At 43.0% G+C, this 23,303-nt stretch overlaps 1 protein-coding gene across 2 annotated transcripts in view; it reads right to left on the bottom strand.

The window, feature by feature from the left end:
• Positions 1-23,303, bottom strand: part of plxdc2b (plexin domain containing 2b) — a 422,082-nt gene that overhangs the window by 242,669 nt on the left and 156,110 nt on the right. The window lies entirely within an intron of this gene.

Here is a 23,303-nt window from a genome sequence, read left to right as displayed (position 1 = left end):
ACTAAGGGCCTACCAGCTTCCCTCAAGCCCAACTTCCTCATGAAAACCCGTAACCGAGACCTGAGCAGCGCAGGAACAAGACCTGACCCCACAGTGACCCAGCATCGAGGAAGCCCGACTGAATCGGCCAACAGATCTCCCCGGAACGCTCAAGACCATGACTGGTGGCCAGGATCCCATCCAGATCACACCCTCACCTCTCAGAGCAACAGACTTCCCTCACTGACACCCGGGATCAACCAGGAGCAGCCACTTACCCAGGAAACATGGGATATGTGCTGGAATTCAGGTGAGAGTGAAACTATGGGGTTTCAACTCATCCTCCCCAGCGTACTCCTGGCAAATGTCCAAGCCACTGAAAACAAGGTGGACGACCTCAAAGTTCGATTCACCTTCCAAAGGGATTTGAGAGACTGCTGCATGCTCTGTTTTACAGATGTGGAGGTGCCGGTGTTGGACTGGAGTGGACACAGTCAGAAGTCACATGACACCAGGTTAGAGTCCAACAGGTTTATTTGAAATCACAAGCTTTCAGAACGCTGTTCCTTCATTAGGTCAAGTGGAGGGATTATCACCAGACATCCTTAACCACTCCTTACTAAGAACTAAAATCTCACCTGCTTCACGAAGACCACTATCATCCCGGTGCCAAAGAAAAAGCAAACAGCGTGTCTTACTGACTACTGCCCAGTGGCTGTGACCTCCACAGTCATGAAGTGTTTCGAGAGGTTAGTCATGGCTCACATTGACCCCAGCCTACCAACTTGCCTTGATCCTTTGCAATTTGCCTACCAGCACAACAGGTGCATCGCAGACGCCATCTTCCTGGCCTTACACTCATCTCTAGACCACGTGGACAACAAGGATACCTACATCAGGCTCCTACATATTGACTACAGCTCTGCCTTCAACACCATAATTCCAAACAAACTCATCTCTAAATTCTGAGACCCAGGTCTCGGCTCCCCCTACTGTAACTGGATCCTTGACTTCCTAATCCAGAGACTGAAATCAGTAAGAATAGGCATCAACACCTTCTCCACTATAATCCCCAGCACTATCAACACCCCCCTCCCTCCCCCACCCACACACACCCCCCGCCAAAGCTGCGTACTCAGACCCCTACTGTACTCCATATACATTCAGGACTGTGTGGCCATATTCCACCCAACCCCATTTATAAGTTTGCTGATGACACCACTGCTGTAGGTCAGATCTCAAAGAATGACAAGACAGAATACAGGGAGGAGATTGAATGTTTAGTGACATGGTGTAAAGACAAAAACTCTCTATCAACATCAGCAAAACGAAGGAGCCAGTCATTAACTTTGGGAAATGGTGTAGAGGGCACCCCCCTGTCTGCATCAATGGTGCTGAGGTGGAAATGGTTGAAAGCACCACATTTCTGGGAGTGATGATTATCAACAGTCTCTTCAGGTCCACCCACATTGACGTGACATTCAGGAAAGCACAACAATGTCTACACTTCCTCAAAATTCAGCATGTCCACAAACACTCTTAACCAGGTTTTATTGATGCACCACAGGAAGCATCATATTTGGATGCATCATGGTGAGGTATAGCATCAACTCTGCCCATGACCACAACAAACTACAAAGAGTTTTGAACACTGTCCAGTCCATCATGCAAAGCAGCCTTCCAGCCACTGACTCCATGGTGCCGCAGGAAAGCAAGCAACATAATCAATAGCCCCTACCACTCTGGGTATACTCCCTTCTACCCTCTTCCGTCAGGCACGTACAAACTAGAATTAGAATTAGCCTTTGTTGTCACACATACTCAATGCGTACAGTGAAAAGTGTATACGTCACCACTTACAGCACCATCTTCGGTATAAAGGTACCTAGGTACAGCTTAGAACATAGAAGTAGAACTGTACAGCAAAGGAACAGGTTCTTTGGCCCATGAAGTTGTGCCAAACATGACACCAAATTAAACTAATCCGTTCTACCTGCCCTTAGTCCATATCCCTCCAGTGCTTGCATATTCATGTCCTTACCTAAAATTCCGTAAATGCCCCTGTAGTACCTGCTCTCCTAATTCCCTGCTTGAGTTTTTTTTCCTGCTTTTCTTGTTTATATTCCTCATGGATCCTGTCCAATTTTAGCTGCCTAAACCTTACATATGTTCTTTTTTCCTTTTGACTAAATTCACAACCTCCCTCGTTATCCAAGGATCCCTTACCTTGCCATCCTTGTCAATCCTCCTTATTGGAACCCTCCCCAGCAGGTCTTTAAATAACTCCCACATGTCAAATGTGGACTCGCCTGTTAACAGTTCCTCCTAAGTAAACTCCCAAGCTCCTGCCTAATACAGACATAATTTGCACTCCCCCCAATTTAATAACTTCACATAAAGTCCTGACTTATCCTTGTCCATAGCTATCTTAAAACTTAAGGAGTTATGATCACTGTTTCCAAAATGCTCTCCCACTCAAAGGTCAGCAAGAGGGGAAAAGAGATCTAAGAGGCAACTTTTTCATGCAGAGGGTGGTACGTGTATGGAATGAGCTGCCAGAGAAAGTGGTGGAGGCTGGTACAATTGCAACACTTAAAAGGCATCTGGATGGGTATATGAATAGGAAGTGGTGGAGGGATATGGGCCAGGTGCTGGCAGGTGGGAGTGGAATGGGTTGGGATATCTGGTAGGCTTAGAGGAGTTGGACCGAAGGGTCTGTTTCTGTGCTGTACATCTCTATGACTCTACGACTATGACCTGGCCAGGTTCATTGGCCAGTAAAAGCTCTGGTATGGCCCCTCCTCTAGGTGAAAGTGAGGACTGCAAATGCTGGAGATTAGAGTAGAGAGTGTGGTGCTGGAAAGGCACAGCAGGTCAGACAGCATCTGAGATGCAGGAGAGTCGATGTTTCAGGCAAAAGCCCTTCAGGGGTCTCAGCCCTCCAGCACCATATTCTTGACCTTCCTTAAGTTGTTCTATCCACAGTGTTTCCAAGAAATCCTCTTGGATGTACTTAATAAATTATGTCTCGTCTAAGCCTCTTCCTCTAAGGTAGTCCCAGTCAACATTGGGAAAATTAAAGTCACCCACTTTGACAGTTCAGTTTTTATTGCATCTTTCCATAATGTGCCAGCATACCATATATACTAGACTAAAAGTCGAACTGTTTTGACTACTTTTTAAGGTTAAATTTATGGGGTTGACTATTACATGGATGCTACTTTTGAGGGGCTGAAATTAATGCCCATCAAAATTCATACCATATCATAGCAGAAACCCAATTGATCTCTAAACGAATAAAGAAAAGTAAACAATGAATTATGGTAATTCTGAAAACCAAGAGCGGAACACAACAGATAGGGGACTTGAAGACTGGGAATGGAGTGGAACCTGCAGATTGGAAAGCTGGAGCGAGATGTGATGGCCAGTACTCTGACTCATAAACGTTGATCTGTTATCTGTGAAGAACTAGAGTCAACTTTTACACAAGATGTATGGAAAATTCCAGATTATTTGGCCAAAAATTGGGGGTCAACTTTTACATATTACTCGAGTATATATGGTACTTGTTCCTCAATGTCTCAATGGCTGTTGGGGGCCCTATAGTATAATCGTATCACAATGATTACACCCATCTTATTTTTTGAGCTCTACACATATTGCCTCAGTGGATGAACCCGTCAATATGTCCTCTCTGAGTGCAGATTTGACATTCTCCCTGATTAGTAATGCACCTCCACCACCTCTTTTACCTTCCTCTCTATGTCGTCTAAAGCAACAAAACTCGAACGCTGAGCAGCTAGTCCTGTCCCTCAATGGCCACAACATCATAGTCCCATGTACTGGTCCAGGCTCTAGGCTCATCTGCCTTATCTATAATCCTCCTTGTGGTGAAATAATCAGACTTCAGCCCATCAGTACCATCATGTTCATTCACTTGTCTCTGCCTGTCCTTTATTTCTGATTTACTGGTCTTAAGGTGTACTTTCCTCTCAATCCCTCCACTTGCTGACCTACTGCTCTGGTTCCCAGCCCCCTGCCACTCAAGTTTAAACCCTCCTGAGTAGCACTAGTGAACTTCCCTGAGGATAGTGGTTCCCCTCCAGTCTAGGTGCAACCCATCCCTCTTGTACAGATCACCGCTGCCCCGGGAGAGGTCCCAATGATCCAAAACCTGAAACCCTGCCCCCTGCACCAGCACCTTAGACATACATTCATCTGTCCTTTCTTCCTATTCCTTGCCTCACCAACACGTGGCATTGGTAATAACTGAGTGATTACTAACCTTGAGGTCCTGCTTTTCAGCCTTTTTCCTCACTCCCTATATTCGCTCCGCAGGGCTTTGTCGCTTTTTCTACCTGTGTTGTTGGTACCACTGTGCACAACGACTTCTGGCTGCTCCCCCTAACCCTTAAGAGTTCTGTGTAACTGCTCAAAGATGTCCTTGACCTTAGCATCAGGGAGGCAACACTCCATCCTGGAGTCTTGAACGCAGCCACAGAAATGCCTATCTATGTCAGGTCTTCTTAAATCACAGATCTTAGAGAATAGAGAAATAAAATGTCTAACATTACGGAACCATGGTCTTCCAACCTGACCACACTGGCTCTGAGCCTCCCGTCCGCACTGGCTCCTGCCTCCACATTGTGCTGGGCTTCACCTTGAGAATCATGAGGCTGGGAGATCACTTCGGACGGCCACATCGGACCGAGGACACCAAACCAGACCAAGGACATCACACTGGGCCGAGGGCTCCACACGGGCCGAGGACTCCATTCCGGGCCAAGAACACCATGCCGGGTCGAGGACACCACGCCGGGTCGAGGACACCACACCGGGCCGAAGACACCACGCCGGGCCGAGGACTACACGCCGGGCCGAGGGCTCCACAGCAGGCCGAGGAGACCACATCAGGCCGAGGGGACCACACCAGGCCGAGGGCTCCACACCGGGCCGAGGGCTCCACTCCGGGCCGAGGGCTCCACACCGGGCCGAGGGCTCCACACCGGGCCGAGGGCTCCACATCGGGCTGAGGACACCACACCGGGCTGAGGACACCACACCGGGCTGAGGACACCACACCGGGCCGAGAACTCCACACCAGGCCGAGGGCTCCACACCAGGCCGAGGGCTCCACACTATGCCAAGGACACTATGCCGGGCTGAGGACGCCACACCAGCTGAGGACTCCACACCATGCCAAGGACTCCATACCAGGCTGTGGGCTTCATGCCGGACCGAGGAAACCATGCCAGGCTGGAGGAAACCTCACTGGGCCGAGGGCCCCGCATTGGCTGAGGGCTCCACTCCCGTCCGAGTACACCATGCCACACTGAGAACACCATGCCGGGCCAAGGACACACCGACCGAGGGCTCCATGCTGGACACCACATCAGACTGAGAATATCATGGCAGGCCGAGGGCATCACGTCACACCCAGGGCACCATGCCGGGCCGAGGGCCCCATGCTGGGTTGAGAGCACCACGCTGGGTTGAGGACTCCACACCAGGAGGTCGCTGTGCCTGGCTGGAAGGTCGCCAGTCGTCAGAGGCCGCGAGTCACCAGAGGCCGGGAATTGTCACTGATTAGAATAAATTCAAGAACAGCTTCTTCCCTGCTGTTATCAGATATTTGAACAGACCTCTCAAATTTGAATTCTAATTCTCTCTCTGCACCTTCTCTGCAGCTGTAACACTATTCTGCACTCTGTTCTTGATGCACTTTGTATGGTGTGATCTGCTTGTATAGCAAGCAAAATAACGTGACAATAATACATCAATCAATAAAAAGGACATGGACAATTTGATGGAATTGTTGAACAGACAGCTGATGATATTCAATGTGGAGAAATGCAAGGTAATTCATGTTGGTTGGAAAAACATGGACAGATAACATATATCAAAGGGACAATGTAAAAAGGGACATAGGAGCAGAAGGAGCTTATGTGTACATAGGTCATCGAAGGTGATAGGACATGTCCAGAGTGGGGTTAATAGAGCTAATAGTGTCTTACCTTTTATTCATAGGGGCATAGAGTAATAGAACACGGAGGTCATTTCAAAATTGTCTAAGACACAAATTTGCCCTCAGTTGAAGCTTTGTATTCAGTTCTAGGGATCACACATTTGGAAGATGTGAAGGTACTGAATAGAAAGATTCATTAGAATGGTTTGAGGCATGTTAAAGAGAAATTGAAGACATTTGGACTGTTATCCTCGGAGAAAGAATGTTGGAGCAGAGATTTGATTGAGGCACATATCATTGAAGCATCGTGACAGCCTAGACAGGGATAAAAAACATCAAAAATGGGCGGGCACAAAGGTGTGGTGGAGGCAGGTTGAAATAAACGTTAAAAAGGGAACTGGACAATTATTTCAATGGAAACATATTGTCAGACAGTGAAATCCTCATTTGGAGAGCAGGTACAGACATGATGGGCTGAATGGTCTTTTACTGTGACATTAATAATTTGTCTCTGAAAGCAAGCCCCTCTCTAGGTTATTGTAGTCCTAATACCTGGAAGTTGAACAAATTAAAATTAAGCTTGTGCATAATACTTTAATATGAAATTTTGTACCATAACATTTTATGTAATTTCTTTATCTTCTTTAAGACAAACATATCAAGTACTGTTCTCTAGCTTAAATGAATTTAGTCACAGACTTTAATGAAATTGCAGTTCAAGGGGTACATTGCATCACAGAGGAAATAGATATACAATTGGTTTGTGGCTGAATCCCTATAAAGATGTTCTCACAAAACAAATACTAATACGATGCCAGAATATTGCATTTTGTTTTCTGGGAAGACACAGAATGTAATGTTGGAGGTTATTCACCTGAAATATAAGCCTCCAGATAGGAAGGCTTCACTGGTTTAATTACACCTGATCACTCAGAAGAAAAATATTTTATCTTTACTGACATTACACCAAAAATATTTTAATTAAATGTAACAGAAAAATAGATGTTCTTCTTTCTGGAAATGAAATAATAGACAAGCTGCTAAATGCATAACTCAGAATTTGAAGTGCTTTTTTTTATGGGCAATCAAACCCTACAGTATGCACCTCTTCTTGATGACACTCATTACCACAGATTGTGCCTCAGTTTGTTTATCAATCCTCCTCTCAGCTTCTGCTAGGGTGGAATAGAGCAGTAGCACTTCTCACAGGCAGGCTTGACACATTCTTTGCAGTCAAGATTAGAGTGGCGCTGGAAAAGCACAGCAGGTCAGGCAGTGTCTGAGGAGTGGGAAAATTGATATTTTGGGCGAAAACCCTTCATCAGGACTTGGAGGTGCTGTAACAACATGTTGTGGAAGGTACAGAGCTCAGTACCACACAGAAGAAATCCAGAATATGTACTGCAGTCAGATTTAAGTCCAGCTGTCCGGATTTGTCTTGTCACTGGACTGAGCTAAATAAGGATGAGAGTGAGGTTAATGATGCACACACTTCCTCAGTATAATCTAGTCATGCACATTATCTTTCTATCATCTGGAATTCATAAGCGATCTATCCCAATGACAGGTCAGCGATGTAGCAGTAAGTATGGATTCACTGGGAGCTGTCGCCATGAAGATGCTGGCAGCCCTTGGAGTGTGTGCATCCTCGTGGACAATGCCACAACTGACAGACCTGAAATAAGAATTGCTCTCATCAGCAGAAAGCTGACTGAGTACAATGCACAATGTACCTGAGGAGGGTCAGCTCAAGGAAATTGGTGCAGGTTACACATTCCTTTGTACTGACTGTGGAAAAGAAGCAAGATGCAAAGCTGGTGGATGCTTTCCATTGACAGACCATCCCACCAGTAGGTGCCTTTTTTTGGGAATTAATGATTGCATGATGTTGCTTCAAACTCTCCTGGCAGCAGGCAAGCTACTCTCATCGTTTAGCAAAGTGAAGGCAAGACTTTGTCACTCTTAAGGTCACTCTTAGCAATATTGTCATAGATAGGTGCATCTGCAACTGGCAGATCAGTAAAGATGAGGTCATGGATGTTTTCCCTCGTGTTGGTTCCCTCATCGCCTGACCCAGTCTAGCAGCTAAGTCCTTTAGATCCCAACCAACTCGATCAGTTCTGTTGCTGAGCCACTCTTGGAGGTGGACATTGAAATCCCCCACCCAGAATACATCTTGTTCCCTTGCCATCTCAATGCTTCCTTTAAGGTGCTGTTCAACATGGAGGAGTAGAATTCATAGAATCCCTACAGTGTGGAAACAGACCACTGGCCCAACAGGTCCACACCGAACCTCTGAAGAGTAACCCACCCAGATCCATTCCTCTATTACTTTACATTTTACCTCTGACTAATGCACCTAACCTAGAGGTCCCTGTACACTACGGGCAATTTAGCAAAGCCAATTCACCTGACCTGCACATCTTTGGACTGTGGGAGGAAACCACAGCACATGGAGGAACCCACCCAGACACAGGGAGATTGTGCAAACTCCACAAAGACAGTCGCCCAAGGTTGGAATTGAACCTGGGTCCTTGGTGCTGTGAGGCAGCAGTGCTAACCACTGAGCTACTGTGCCACCCTGATTCATCAGTTGAGGGAGGACTGTGTATGGTAATCAGCAGAAGGTTTCCTTGCTCATGTTTAATCTGAATCCATGAGACTTCATGGGGTTTAAAGTCAATGTTGAGAACTCCAAGAGCAAATCCCTCCATACTGTATACGAACATGCAGCCACTGCTGCCGGGTTTGTCCTGCTGGTGGGACATGTTTTATCCAGAGATGATGGTGATGGTTAGGAGAAAGTGAGGACTGTAGATGCTGGAGATCAGAGTCGAAACGTGAGGTGCTGGAAAAGCACAGCAGGTCAGGCAGCATCTGAGCAGCAGGAGAGTCGACGTTTCAGGTATAATCCACACTTTTTGATAGTGATGGTGGTGTCTGGGACATTGTGTATAAGGTATGATGCTTTGACTATGACTGTGTCAGGCTGTTGCTTGACTCATCTGTGAGACAGCTCTCCCAATTTTGGCACTAGCCCCTAGACTTTATTAAGGATGACTTTATAGGGTCGACATTGTTGTTTCTGCCATTGTCTTACCCAGTATCTAGGTTGATGCCAGGTGATCTGCACGCTCTCATTTCTTTGTTGTGACTTTATAGCGATTGATATAACTGAGTGGTTTGCTACGCCATTTCAGACAGTAGGTGAAGTCAACCAATTGCTGTAGTTCTGCAATCACATGTAGGCCAGACCATGTAGGGATGACAGATTTCCATTTGAAGGGCATTAGAGAACCAGATGGATTTTTCAGACAAATGGCAATGGTTTCATAGTCATCAGTCAATTTTTAATTCCAGATATTTTTATTGAATTCAAATTCCATGGTGGGATTCAAATGTGGGACCCCAGAACATTAGCTGAGTTCCTGGATTAAAAGTCCAGTGATAATACCACCAGGTGATCGCCTCTCCAATCAATGCTCATCTATGGAGCAAAGCAGGCTGGAGAGGAGTCATCATTTCTTAATAACTCTTCAAGATTCATATGTTAGGAATGAAGCAGGCAATGGAATTCGATGCGGTAGGTATCAAAAAAATTTATTTCAGCAAGTTGCTTTCACCGAAGAGATGTAGGTAAAGAACCAGACTGATGGAACCAATGGAGATTGAAGTTGGTAGGTTTGAATCTAATTCAACAATCAGCAGATGGTGACCTTTTTATTTTGTTCTCACAACAGGGGCACATTTCGGTGAGGTCATAATTAATTTGCATTGCCTCTTCAACAGCTATTATGTGTACAGCTGAGAGTATTGCTAGCATTATGGCCAAGGTGGGAAGAGTGCATTGTCTCTCACCACTCCTCTGGTCACAATGTATACTTGATTGTCTTACTTGATTGGCCAGTTTACCTATAATTGGTCCAAAGTAAAACTATCCTCAGCTAAAATTGTTGATTTATGAAAGAACTGCACTTATTCAATAATGATACAAAATTGATTAACAACAATTTAAAGCAAATAAGTATAAATATATACTCTTCTCATTATCTCAACACAGGCATACTAACATACTTTTTAAAAAAAAAATCACTTTCTGGAAAAATAACATTTGGCACAAAATTGTTGCTAATTCTCAGAAGAGGATATGAAATGTTCCAGATTGCTTTAATCTAGCACCCTGGTATATTTACATAGGGGTCACTAGACACAGATGGATGCATTTTGTTCAGAAATTTGACAGGAAATCTTCTAGAAGCCTTTCCAGGGAAAATAGCTGTTTCAGTGTTTTCGCTGTCACACAGGATCCTATACAGCTTTCCTTAGTAAGGTGACAAAACCTGAGCTGGGAGTCTTTCCAATTCAACTCCAAACAAGATCGAAATAGCCACACTCCTGTCAGCCATAAAGTGAGAAGTATGAATTTCAGTTAACATTGTAGTCATGCATTTGCCAGTGTATTTTACAAATTTGTCCCACATTGTTTTTTCAGTGACCTTTGAATTCCCAATTACCAACATCCTGGGGCAGTAACCATTGACCAGAGACTCAACTAGACTCACCACTAAACACAGTGGCTACAAGAGCAGGTCACAGGTTAAGAACACTGTGACGTGTAACTCACCTCCTGACTCCTTTAAAGCCTGCCCACCATCTACGAGGCACGAGTCAGTTTGGTGGTGGGATACTCCCCACTTGCATGGATGGGTGCAGCTTCAACCACATTCAAGAAGCTTGACGCCATCCAGGACAAAGCAGCCCACTTGATTGACACCACATCCACAAGCACCTCCTCCCTTCATCTCCAATGCTCAGTGGCAGCAATGTGTCTTCAAAACGCACTGCAGAAATTCACCAAGATCCTGAGACGTACAATCACTTTCATCTAGAAGGATAATGGCAATAGATACATGGGAACTCCATCATCTCCAAGTTCCCTCCAAGCTACACACCATCCTGACTTGGAAATATATCACTGTTCCTTCACTGCCACTGGATCAAAATCCTGGAATTCTCTCCCTAATGGCAGGTGGACTGCTGCAGTTCAAGAAGCAGCTCACCATCGCTTTCTTGAGGGCAACTAGGGATGGGCAATAAATGCTGGCCACAATAATATAAAAATAAAGAAAACAAGTCCAGCTCGCTCCTCAACGCCTCAAATTAATCAATTTTCACAGCCCTTCAAACATGAGTCCTCACAAAAAAAAATGGAAGTGCTTACACAATGCTACCACCTTGGAAGAATGAAATGCAAATTTTAAATATGTTTAATTAAGAAGTGTAAGCAAAGACAAAATATAAATTTGAAAAATTAGGCTGCATTTACTATTCATTTTCATTCACTCTTTGTGATTAGCAATAAACATGAAGAAATCTTCATGGAATCCTTTGCTACAAATTCTCTGTCACTTTGTCCTCCCTTTATCTTTCTGCAACTACTGGAGAGCTGGTACCTTCACTCTGACCAAATCATTTCCCAGTAATAGGTCAACTGTGTCTTTAGGTAAACTACAGGCAATCAGAATTACCCTTCCTGACATATGCACATTCCAGGTGCATACAATACAAGGATGTGGAAATATACTCCCTGTCAATGCAGTTCACTGAAACACTGGCATTTGATTCACTCTCTCATTGGAAAGTTCCGACTTTCTCCAACAAAGGTGGTTGGTCATCTGCTGTATATTTAAGTATACCTAGGTCTACCTGAATCATTTGGGAGATAGGGGTCTACTTTACCTTTTGACAAGAATTCCCTGTAGCTCTCAGTTCTCCTTCCCTGTAGTCACATCAATATTTACACTGGCTTAGGAGCTACAGTTAGAGCTACAACTATTGTATTCTCATTCAGGGCCTCTTATCTGCATTGACCTTATGTATCTCGGTAAATCCCAAGGGTTTACCATGCAGCTTCTGGCAATCCACACAAAGGTGTCAACCTTATGGCAATGGAAACTCCCAAGGCTTTTGGGCATGTCTCCAAACCCCAGCACCTTCCTTTCTGGCCCAAGGAGGGAATCGTGAGGCATTCCCAGCAATCCCTCCTCATCTCTGGCCACGTGCCATCCTTTCACTCTCACTTTCTTTCCTTCTTGAGGGTGGTTGGGCTGATGGAAAAGAAGTGTTAAATTTGTGTACAAACTCATAATGATCAGCCATTTGGCTGGTTTGGACATTCCTTTTCTCTGTATAGACACTTGTTAATGAAGGAAGTAAATTGTTAGATTCTTACAGGAGAATTATATCCATAGGGATCTCATAAAGGCCTCTCCCTTAAGTGTCTGTATCCAAAGATCAAAGTAATTTTGCTGTACCCTGTCAAATTCTATCTCATCTATCCAGGCTGCGTACAAAGATCCTGAAAGTTTTGCTTGGCAGCCTTAGGGAACAACTCAAAAACATCAAGAATAGCCTTTTTTGCTGTCTTACAATCTGCTGAATCCTGCTCAGTAAACATGGTGCAAACTTTGTGAGCTCTGCGAGTCAGCCTGCTTACAGCCGGCTTGATTAGTGTCCAACTTTGCTTTGGCTACCTCATCGGTTAAGTGATCTTTTCAAAATAAAAATGTCCTCAACATGTAGGAGGATTTGCAGACAAATTTCAACAACTCCCACTGATCCTTGGGTTGGATGCAGATATCTCCTCATCCAAATCTCTGTCATTTTCAGTTCCAGTTTCTTAAGTCAGTGCTTTGTCACTTTCTCCCTCTTGCCTCTCTTTTTTCCATGAGTAATTCTACTTCCAGCCACTTAAAAGATCTTGCATTTACCTTTTCCTGTCTCTGAAGTATACCTCTTTCCAATTCAAGTTTTCTCTCTCCAATTCTGATTTCCTGGTCAAATTTTCATATTTCTTTGCCATTTTTCTTATTTCAAGCCGCTACATCTGGAGCTGAATTCCAGCCAGTTCAACTGAATTACCATCTGGATTGCCTTTTTCTTCTTACAATTTTACAAATTGCCTCAATTAGGTATGTTTTCTTAGTCCTACTTTTAATTCTAACTCCAACTTCGCTAATAGTGTAATCTTGGTTAATGTTTGCAGAGCTACTGAGGGATAAATCTTCTTCCTCCGAAAAAGTTGTAGTAACTAATAAAACTATTTTGGTTCTATAAGATTCACTTTATTGACATGAATTCTGGCATCCTTCCTGTGCACATTTTTGCTTATTAATAACCTCATCCAATTGTACGTTTGCAGCATTGGATTATCCCATGTGAGCCACCAACTTTACGTTATGACTAAGACTGTAGGAGTACACTCTCCTTGTATTGCTCCACTGGACACAACATATGCTTTGTCAGTTACTGATTTGGCCAATTGCATTGTTTATTTGTAATAGTTTCAGAACAAAAAGAACCATCAACCTGATTTCTTTAATTAACAACAAAATGATTTATTTATTATAAGATGAAGACTTATTTGTCAAAGATAGAAAGCTTGTTAACGCACAGTTCAAAATAAATACTTACTCTTGAGGCTCTTGTGGTGCAGCGGTACTATCCCTAAGTCTGGGCCAATGAGGCCTGAGTTAAAATCCCACTTTTTCCAAAGATGAGCCATGACATATAAAAGCAAAATACTGCAGATGTTTAAAGTCTGAAACAAGCACTGAGAATGCTGGAGAAAATCAGCAAGTCTGGCAGAATCTGTGGAGAGAGAAACTGAGTTAATGTTTTGAGTCTGGTATGAAGAACTCATGTGGAAGAGTCATACTGGACTCAAAATGTGAACTCTGTTTCTCTCTCAACGCATGCTGCCAGAACCTGCTGAGATTCTCCAGCGTTCTCTCTGTGTGTCATGTTTGGAAAGGTCGATTAGAAATGTCTAAATATTTACCCTTCTAAATACCTCAACCAACACACAAGAGAAAGAAAAAGGAAACTTAGACTGCAGACTTTCAGCCTTCAACAAAAAACACTGTGGCCCAAATTGTTGTTAATTCTAGGGAAAATGAGAGAATAAACTATGAAATGTTTATAGTTCTGAGCAAGAGTCACTGGATCCAAAACGTTGACTCAGTGGTTAGCACTGCTGCCTCACAGCACCAAGGATCCAGGTTCGATTCCAGCTGCAGGCGACTGTCTGTGTGGACTTTACCCTTCTTCCTGTGTCTGTGTGAGTTTCTTCTGGGTGTTCCGGTTTCCTCCCACAATCCAAAGATGTGCAGGTTAGGTGAATTGGCCAAGTATTAGTCAGGAGTAAATATAGGGTAGGGGAATAGTCCTGCATGGGTTACTCTTCAGAGGGTTGGTATGGACTTGTTAGGCGGAAGGGCCTGCTTCCACACTGTAGGAGTTTTATTATTCTGTTTTCTCTCCACAGATGCTTCCAAATCTGCTGAGTTTTTCCACCAATTTCTATTTTTCTTTCTGATTTCCAGACATCCGCTGCCACTTTGAATTTTACTAATGAAGAAATGTTCCAGATATCTTTCAATAGGTGTCACTGGACATAGATGTTGTCTGCTTGATTGGCTTCAGATGAAGGTCCGTCAAGATTTTGAGAAGATGTCTTCAAGAAGCCTTTATTTAGGGAAGAAAGCTCTCAAGAGAATTTTTCTCAGGAAGATAGCAAAGGCTGAGTGCGGTGTCTTATCTCTTCATAGGCTACATCCCATCTGAACTCCAAAAAAAATCAAATAGTCACACACCTGACAGCCATAGACTCCGGCATGTGACTCTCAACAGATCCAAACAATTAACTGAAGTCATGTAACATCTCTGGAAGTGACTTTTAGAAAAAAATGCATCTCAGTGTCTCTGCAGTAACCCTTCAGAAAACAAACGGTCCAGGTGGTTCCTCAGCACCTCAAATGAACCAAGTCTCACAATCCATTAGACATGAGTTCTCAAAAATACAAGTAGTGGAAATGTCTGCATAACACTAGGCACTACAAGTTAACAATATAACATGGGATAGACCAGAATAGGTAGCACGATCCCTTCTTGTTAGGATTTTAACCTGGTGCTAGTTTATGAATAACCAGATTTATTGGGATTAGAAATTGAAAAAAAACAGGATTTGGTCATTGTTGAGGTCAGGTCATTTTTCAAGTATCTGCCTGAAATAGTTAAGAGGTACTTTTGATATGGTCCCCTCATACTGTAATTACTTAACTTTGGAAAGACCTCCTGCAGCTCAGACCCTCTTTTTAAGTTGATCAGCAGCATTTAATCTGTGGACTGTTGGCAGATATCTCTCTAATAAGAAATTTTACTATTTAGATACAGCATTCCACAATTTACGAGTATGTTTGAAAAGCTGAAGTTAAAAATATGCATTAAATGCCAGATCACTTTTTATTTATGACACAGTACAGTGAATGCATGGAGAATGTGTCTATTTTGACACTCTCTGAGATACTTTGTCACCTTCACCATGAACAGACTCAATTCCCTAAAGAGTAACAAAAAGGTAAAATGATGGATGATAAGTAAGAAAGCAATCTATCAAGATAGGTGAGCGGGTTTCTCCAGTTTATCACACTGCAAAATCAGGAGAAGGTAAGTAAATTCTTGCGCTAAAAGCATCAGCTCTGCCTTACAAACAATTCCACATGTTATTTTTAAGAAATAATGAATTGCTATGATAAGTAATTAAAATTTTATTACAACTCATTTGGTACTATTCCCTGTAAATCTTCAATGCTAGCATCACAGTACAATGAAGGCTGACAGATAAAATCATTTCATTATCAGTGAAAGTATTGGCCATTATGGACAAAATGCATTCTGTAAATGAAAAATTAGAATTGTTTTGACCATGTTTACTCAATCTTGAAAACATTCTTCTCCATAAACAGATCATTCATTTATAACTACCATATTTAACTGTACACAGTGACTACAGATTGGTATAAGTCAGCCACCATAAATAAAGAACAAAGCAAGGATCAATAAACCTCCAGTGTAAAAGTAATTGATGTTCATTTCATAGGAAAACTGAAACACCTCCACACTTCTGAGTATTCTTTGTTGAATCTCTGTTGTGTTGGACAGTCTGTAAGAACACTGTTAATCAGTCTTCAATGGCTGCTAATTACAAACAACGTTTCACAGAGAAAACCCAAAAATAGCAGAAAAGGGGGAGAAGACCATGAAACCTACTTTAAAATCATTCCAATGAAAGATGAATCTTATTTAAAGCTGTTGTAAAGCAATAGAACCAAAACCAGTAGTGAACATTTGTTAGAATGCTAAACTGTTCTGTTTATATTAACTATTTTCTTTTATAGCCTGTCTCTTAGTTTCAATATTGCTGATCAAAAACAAATGATAGTTTCCGTAAATCTCACCAACATATTAAAAGCCCTTAAGATTTCTTTGGTACACAGAGATGTACAGCATGGAAACAGACCCTTCGGTCCAACCCGTCCATGCTGACCAGATATCCCAACCCAATCTAGTCCCACCTGCCAGCACCCAGTCCACATCCCTCCAACTCTTCCTATTCATATACCCATCCAAATGCCTCTTAAATGTTGCAATTGTACCAGCCTCCACCGCTTCCTCTGGCAGCTCATTCCATACACTTACCACCCTCTGTGTGAAAAAGTTGCCCCTTAGGTCTCTTTTATATCTTTCTCCTCTCACCCTAAACCTATGCCCTCTAGTGCTGGACTCCCCAACCCCAGGGAAAAGACTTTGCCTATTAACCCTCTCCATGCCCCTCATAATTTTGTAAACCTCTATAACGTTTTGTAAAACCTTTTGTAAACCTCAGCCTCCAACACTTCAGGGAAAACAGCCCCAGCCTGTTCAGCCTCTCTCAATAGCTCAAATCCTCTAACCCTGGCAACATCCTTGTAAATATTTTCTGAACCCTTTCAAGTCTCACAACATTTTTCCAATAGGAAGGAGACCAGAATTGCATGCAATACTCCAACAGTGGCCTAACCACTGTCCTGTACAGCCGCAACATGACCTCCCAACTCCTATACTCAATACTCTGACCAATAAAGGAAAGCATATCAAACGCCTTCTTCACTATCCTAGCTACCTGCGACTCCACTTTCAAGGAGCTATGAACCTGCACTCCAAGGTCTCTTTGTTCAGCAAAACTCCCTAGGACTTTACCATTAAGTGTATAAGTCCTGCTAAGATTTGCTTTCCAAAAATGCAGCGTTTATCTGAATTAAACACCATCTGCCACTTCTCTGCCCATTGGCCCATCTGGTCAAGATCCTGTTGTAATCTGAAGTAACCCACTTCGCTGTCCACTACACCTCCAATTTTGGTGACATCTGCAAACTTACTAACTGTACCTCTTCTGCTCGCATCCAAATCATTTATGTAAATGACAAAAAGTAGAGCGCCCAGCACCAATCCTTGTGGCACTCCACAATTGAGTAAATCAGAAATACAAATGGATAGTCAACAAATATTACAATCATATATATTCACACATTTTTACTGAGCAGGAATATTTAATTGCTGAATGAACAATGTTTGCATTCTCATGTAATTAACTCTTAATAAGGATGCATAATTTAAGAAGAAATGTAATGCTAGCACTATCTATCATGCATCAATATCAACCATTTGGTACATATACTAACTGATTCCTTAGACCAAAACATGCTGAGAACACGTAGTGAAGTTTAGATAGCTAAAAAGAAAAAGAGAGTCATAGGAATGCACAGCACAAAAGGAGGTCAATCAGCCCACTGTGTCTGGGCTGACTCTTTGAGAAAACAAAGTTTAGTGCCACAGTCCTTGCTTACCCTGTGACCTTATCATCCTTCAGTAAGTTAAGAGAATGTAAAATATTGGTGACAGAAGCAACAGGGATCAAAAGAACAATTAATAAGGAGGAGGACCTAAGCAGCCAGAATGTAAATTGTTCCAAGTGCACATTGGTAGAAATCAGATGAGGATAGGATTGTGCTTGGCTGGATTGCTTGGTGATGATCAACAACCTGCTTTCACTTACTGTACACATTATAATCACGTGGACAAAGTCCAACAGGCTGGCCAGAAGAACTGAATCCTAGCAAGTAATAAACACCTTCAGAAGAAGGGAGAAATAGGAGAAAATTACAAAGGGTGATGCTTATCAACAGAGAGCAAAGCTGATTACGTGGTTCATCAATGCTATAATTCTTGTGAAATACAATACAGTGGATCAAGATTCAGTCATATTGATTAAATCCAAATTATTAACTTGATTGCTTTTAAAAGGCAGAGGAAAAACTGAAGTTTCACCTTTGGCTGCCATGTTTTTAATCAGATTAAATATACTGGAAGACTCAATTTCCTAGAAACGGAGGCACTCGCCTGATGTGTAGCTAAAGTAGGTAAAAACAATGACTGCAGATGCTGGAAACCAGATCCTGGATTAGTGGTGCTGGAAGAGCACAGCAGTTCAGGCAGCATCCGAGGAGCAGTAAAATTGACGTTTCGGGCAAAAGCCATTCCTGATGATGCTGCCTGAACTGCTGTGCTCTTCCAGCACCACTAATCCAGTGTAGCTAAAGTCGCAATGCCTGCAAGAAACCCTGCTAGACTATCACTGACAGGATATGGTGGACTGGGGTGGACAAAATTAAAAATCACACCAAAACCATTCCACTACATTCCATGACACTGCAATCTTGTTGCTATAAAATCTGTGTCTTATGATTCTGCTCCACAACCACCTGATGAAGAAGCAGTGCTTTGAAAGCTAGTGCCTCCTAATAAACCTGTTGGATTATAACCTGGTGTTGTTACTTAAAAACAGGATAAAAGTTCCAGATTTGCTTGTGTGATCAAAGAATGCAGGCCACTATAGATAATTTCTACCACTTTCCCTACCCCTCCATTGTCCATTTGACAGATTGGCAAGTCAAATAATGGACTTTAAAGCGAGTTATGAGAATGGCTTGAAATCCCAAAACACTCTGGGCATTGTTAGTCCTTAATCCCAATAGCCATATTTAAGGGAGGGCTGCTACAGAGACGAGATAATTGCAGGTGTGAACATTACTGTTTGCACCCAATCAGATGTAACACCTGAAGATGTCAAAGAAACTTCAAATTGCCTGGACTGTAATATCTTGTGGTTAGAAGGCAACAAGGTGCAAACAACATCCCAAATGACAGACACGGTTTGTGTTTTTTGCCCTTGAAGAATCCGCAAGGACCCGGGGTTAAAAAGCCATTTTCAACTCCACTGATGGGGACAACTGTGACTGAATGCTAATATGTGATATGGGCGGCACGGTGGCACAGTGGTTAGCACTGCTGCCTCACAATGCCAGAGATCCGGGTTCAATTCCTGCCTCAGGCGACTGTGTGGAGTTTGCACATTCTCCCCGTGTCTGCGTGGGTTTCCTCTGGGTGCTCCTGTTTCCTCTCACAGTCCAAACATGTGCCGGTGAGGTGAATTGGCTATGCTAAGTTGCCCGTAATGTTAGGTGAAGGGGTAAATATAGGGGAATGGGTCTGGGTGGGTTGCGCTTCAGCGGGTCAGTGTGGACTTGTTGGGCCGAAGGGCCTGTTTCCACACTGTAAGTAATCTAATCTCTTGGGTTTGAGAGATCCCACGTCCTGTGACCTTCAAAGTCAAGAACTATCCTCTAGTTACTTCTTTGTTAGAGATAAAGACTCGCTGGTACTCTGGATGCTGTAAACCTTCTAAAACATGAAGACAAAGGAGCAGGAGAATCGACATTTGGGGCATAAGCTCTTCATCAGGAAGGGCTTATGTCCAAAACGTCAATTCTCCTGCTGCTCGGATGCTGTCTGATCGGCTGTACTTTGCCAGCACAACACTCTTCAACTCTGATCTCCAGCATCTGCAGTCCTCACTTTCTCCGAGTAAGACAAAGGAACTTCAATCAATTTACACAACCTAGAATCTCCAAAATCAACTGTTCAACTACCAATATTGATGTTACCAGTAACCACCACAATGGCCATATCTTTAACTATCTGCTCTTTTTCGAAATCACCTCTTCTTTATCATCTATGTGAATATATGCTGTATATGTACTAATGAATAAAGTTACTCTTTTTGTTCATTGAAGAAAGCCTGGTTAAATTGACTCCTTTTGAAATATAAGCTCATTTGGCTCTGGGAGAAAGATACCATAAGGCATCCACAACAAACTAAGAGGGATGGGAGACTAAAATTAATCTCTCCCCACAAGGGACCTTGCTAAGGGAAGCACGGTGGCTCAGTGATTAGCACTGTTGCCGCACAGTGCCAGGGACCCGAGTTCGATCTCAGCCACGGGCGACTGTCTGTGTGGAGTTTGCACATTCTTCCCGTGTCTGCGTGGGTTTCCTACAGGTACTCCGGTTTCCTCCCACAATCCAAGAGATGAACTGGCCGTGCTAAATTTTCCATAGTGTTCAGGGGCCTGTAGGTTAGGTGTATTAGTCTGGGGTAAATGTACAGCAATAGGGGAGTGGGTCTGGGTTGGCGTAGACTTGTTGGGGCGAAGGGCCTGTTTCCACACTGTAAGGATTCTAGATCCATAATTTGTGGTATCCCATCTGGAACTGCAGTGAACTGGTGTTTGGTTGTAACAAGGAGTACACTGAGTTTCATGACCTATTCTCTCTTATTAATTTCTTTTACATTCTATTGTGCTAGTTACTGTGACTTGTATCAGGTAATTACTGGCATTGGAGTGCATCTAATTGCTGCATCTCTATCTATGAAACCAGCCATCAGTACACATGAAGAAATCTCTACCTGAGTTTAACATTTCAAGAGCAAGATTCTAATACACCAGCTATATTTGGGAGCAGGAATCTTTTCAAAATTCTAGCAATAATCTTAGTAATGTTACTTCCCTCAACTACTTAGATAGAATAACTGAAAGAGAAATAGATAATCAAGGGGAGGCAATAGTCTAGTGGTATTATCATTTAAGTGTTAATCCAGAAACGCAGCTAATATGCTGGGGACCTGGGTTCAAATCCCACCATGGCGGATTTTTAAAAAATGGAATTAAGAGTATAATGATGGCCATGAAACCATTGTCAACTGTTGGAAAAACCCACCTTGAGGGAAGGAAACTGTCATTCTGGCCTATGTGTGACTCTAGACCTACAGCAATGTGGTTGACTCCTAATGCCCTCTGGGCAATAAATGCTGCCTAGGAGAAAGTGAGGACTGCAGATGCTGGTGATCAGGGTCGAGAGTGTGGTGCTGGAAAAGCACAGCTGGTCAGGCAGCATCCGAGGAGCAGGAGAGTCGATGTTTTGGGCATAATCCTGAAGAAGTGCTTATGCCTGAAATATCGATTCTGCCGCTCCTCAGATGCTGCCTGACCAGCTGTGCTTTTCCAGCATCACACTCTCGACAATAAATGCTGCCTAGCTAGCAACACCCTCATCCCATGAATAAACAAATAAAATTAGAATGTCTGTTGAAGACCTAAAGTCAAAACTATGATGGCTAACATCTTATTCAGTTTGACAAGTTAAAAAATGTCTAACTAAAATTTAACCGAACAGGCAGGAGGAGATATATGGCAGAAATTAAAGCTCCCCTCAGAAGCAGGCTGGGTGATGGCGTAGCAGGGCTCTGGTGGGAGTCCATCACTGGTCCAACTCCTTGTGATCAAGTTTGGGCTGAAACGAATCGAGAACAGTCATCTCACTGAGTGGCCAACTGAACCTTTGAGTAGTCACTTAAAGCCACTTAGCAGTCTCATCCCATCAGTGGTGCTATTCAGTCACAGTGATGGATAGGCACCATGTGGACACACCATCAAATAAATCTTGGTACAAATGCCTGCAGCCTAACAATGAGGGATTTCCTTCTTCCAGCAGAGGGATGCATCGGTGGAAAGGGAGGGACTCGCAGGAAGCCAGCAACCTGATGTCCACCCTTCCCCTCCTCATCACTATCCTTGGGAGGTCCTGGTGATCCTACTCAACTCACCTTTGTTTAGGGGCTCCCGGATCCTCATTCTTGAACCGCTTGCAGTGCCAACAGTGATCATCTTAAACAATTGCACCGCCAGTCTCTGATTAGCTGGCATAGGTCAGTCAACTTAGTTGGGAGAGAATGTTGCTCCTGTTAGAGCTGGAATTCCCGCAGTGTTCCCAGAGCATGGACATCCTGCCTAACGCACCTATTTTGTCATGCCAAATCTTGTTCCTTGCCTCCTTAGGAACATAACTGTGTAAGCAAGGAATTATTGAAGAAGGTGCTTGGCCTACTTTGTTCCAGATCTTCATCACTAGAATCATGCAGTGTTTTGGGGTGCTGTCCAATGTCTACCTCAAGATATGTGGCAGTTTTTATCAACAATGTCAAATCTAAGCTTTCATTAGTAAGTCCAAAAAAAGACTGCTATCTTCAAAACAAATCAATGGGTGTGTCTGAAATGCTAATGAGGGATAGCATTGGTTCTTCTGAGATTTAATGCGTCATGCCCCAGTACATTCTGAACTTCAAACTAATCGTAATGTTTTAAAACATAACCACAAGAAGATTGCATAAACATGGTCGAGGATTGCCGGACTTCATTTGCAGAATGAAGCATTCCCCTTTCTCTGGATGAAAGCAAATGACAATCCAGAATGATGCTGGCCCAATGCCTTTTCTTGAAAAGCATTCGAAAGGGAGAATTTCAAATTGAAAGGGGTCTTTCACAGACAAAATCCTCGGCTACGTAAAACCGTTCAGGTATGACTGCCATCACAGAGGATGAATACTCAGGTGTAGGACCATTCGGTGCAGCCGGTTTGGCGCAGGCCGTTGTGGCGCAGACCCATTTAGGCGCAGGACTGTTTCGGCGCAGCTCATATTTATTCCTTTTCAGGCTTAGTTACAAGCATTAATGAAAACAATAAAAAGAAAAATAATGTTTACCCTCTTCAGTAAAAATGTTAAAAAGAAAATAAAAATAAAAGAAATAAGGTAAATATGAAAAATCTGATATATAACATTTATTCAAAATTATGGGCAATCCCTTGTATATACTCAATGTCATTTCTCTCACTAAATCTTCTTACACATGTCTGTATTCTAGTGTCTGCTTCCCTGAATTTCTTCAATTTCAATGGAATATCATTTTAATGGGTTATATTTTATTTTAATAATAACTACAAAGTACTGAATAACTACAAACTACTGAATAGCTACAAAACAGTTCTGTGCCTAAATGGGTCACGCCAAATCGCTCACGTCAAAGTAGCTGCGGCGAATGGTCCCACTCCATGAATACTCAACCCAACCACTAAATGTAATCAGGAAAAAGGACTTTGAATTAGTGGATATGGCCATTTGGTAAGAAGAGATGGAAATGTGTTGCTGGAAAAGCGCAGCAGGTCAGGCAGCATCTAGGGAACAGGAGAATCGACATTTCGGCATGCCCGAAACGTCGATTCTCCTGTTCCCTAGATGCTGCCT

The sequence above is a fragment of the Chiloscyllium plagiosum genome, chromosome 5 (assembly GCF_004010195.1).
Source record: "Chiloscyllium plagiosum isolate BGI_BamShark_2017 chromosome 5, ASM401019v2, whole genome shotgun sequence".
Classification (NCBI taxonomy): Eukaryota; Metazoa; Chordata; class Chondrichthyes; order Orectolobiformes; family Hemiscylliidae; genus Chiloscyllium; species Chiloscyllium plagiosum.
Note: the sequence above shows the minus strand (reverse complement) of the source record. Positions and strands in the feature narration are given on the sequence as shown.